The following is a 2,078-nucleotide window of genomic DNA, read 5'->3' on the forward strand; positions in this document are numbered from 1 at the left end:
CCGACAGTTGTCCATTTTCACCTGTACAAGTGAACACAGAACACTGAGCATCAACAGTAATGAGGCACGTTGGAGTGACGTCACCGCCCCTCTTCATCTGATTGGCTGAGGAGGAGCTGTCAATCTAGAACTAGTGGACCAATGATGATGTTTTAGCCCTCCCTGATTTACATGAAACTCTAACCGCAATGTAATTTCTACAGGAAATTTTTAACAGTGTATTGGTGACTCAATTTAGCTTGTCTTTTGTACAATATGTAGGTTTTGCTGGTCAGCGCGAGCATCGCCATGCCGTGGTGTTTTCCAAACAATTTTTTTGCATATGTGAAGATATGAGAGAAGTACAAAGCCTTCTTTACAAAATAAATAGGCTAATAGTTTATCAACCAAATGTTACACCGCGTCTAACGATTCACTCATGGAAATGAGAGGTATGTGAGCCCAGCAGGAGGTTCAGTTTTTAGTTTAGTTTTAAATGAGTTATAGGCTTGCTTAGCATTTAAATTAAATGTTGTTTGTAAAGAATGGCACTATAATTTATTGTATGACATACAGTTAAGCAAAACATGAGGAAGAATGTTTTTCCTAATATCAGGACCATTGCAAATGTTTATTGAACTGACTCAATATAACAAGAAGTATATTTTGAGTGAGTTTACTATTAATAGTAACTATTTTCTCATTTTGCTCCATTTCGACAAAGAGTCCAAATAAAGCCACAGCAGAACAGTGTCCTCTACAAGCAACACAGCAGCCTTTCGTATTGAATGGTTCGTTTTATTCCTCACTGAATCAATCAGCCATTTGAATGAATGATTTAATGTCTTATTCTAAAGACAGTAACTTACCGCCACCTACTGGCTGTTTTACTTTCATATTGTTGTTATGTATAACTTTATGTATTTGAAACATTAATATGATAGTGTTAGGCAATTATATATGTAGCTATGCAAATAAACACAACAGGCAAATAAATCGTGTATATCAAATCCACCTGGCCTCTGTAACCGTCTACTCTGTAGAGGTGGAAAGAGTACTAAATTGTACTTAAGTAAAAGTATCGCTACTTAAGGAATAATTTACTTGAGTACAAGTAAAAGTACTGAAAAATAATATGACTCAAGTAAGAGTAAAAAAGTAGTTTGCTGAAAAACTACTCAAGTTACTGCGTTACAAAGTACTTTAGTATTATTTTTCTATTTGTACCCAAAATGAGATGACATGAGCATTATGGAGCAGGGTTAACCCTAACCCTAACACCCATGTACTGTAATGTCTGTTTCACAAGTGAGACCCAGGAAATCCCTTATATGGACAAATGCATCAGATATCACTACAGCTGAATAACATGCAGATAGAGAAGTTTTGACTGATGAAATGTGGAAGACAATAAACACCCAGTTGCAATGCAACACTAATTGACAGCTTGTATCACAGTAAAGATTTTTATAAAGAATATTTTCTGTCTCACTGTGATAAGAAGCAACATGGAACCACAGAAGCTAACTGTTTCAAACAATGTTATATAGTGATTTTGGAGCAAAACATGATATTAGTCTCATAAATTGTCATGTTTGACGCTATGTTAAACATACATACTACCTATCCCTGTTGCCAGGAGCAAATGTTTTATAACAAAACATTAACGTATAAGATTATGTAGTTGTTTTTAAGAAGTGCAAAAGCAAAGAAGGGTATGAGGGTTTAAAAGAAAAGAAAGGGTTTAAAACAGTGTGAATTGAAATGTGCCAGTAAAAAATAATGTGGGGTATGGGTAAGGTTGGGCATCATTTACTGACAAGATGCGCATTAAATATCGCATGCGATTTATCGCGCAGCCCTAATTTTAACCCATACCTAGGCTTGGGAATCAAAAAATATATTCCAATTCTGTAATAGGATGCTTTTAAGGTCAGGAATCGTCTAGCTGTTATACAATTTAAATTTAGATTCCTTTTATTGATTCCTTTGTGTGTATTTTAATTAGGGATGTGCGCGACGACTAATTTGACTGACGTTTAAACGAAAGTTTTGTATCCGACTAGTCGACTAGTCTAAAAGCAAGAAACCCCCAAAAG

Source organism: Sinocyclocheilus anshuiensis, unplaced genomic scaffold (genome assembly GCF_001515605.1).
Source record: "Sinocyclocheilus anshuiensis isolate Anshui unplaced genomic scaffold, SAMN03320099.WGS_v1.1 scaffold2408, whole genome shotgun sequence".
Classification (NCBI taxonomy): Eukaryota; Metazoa; Chordata; class Actinopteri; order Cypriniformes; family Cyprinidae; genus Sinocyclocheilus; species Sinocyclocheilus anshuiensis.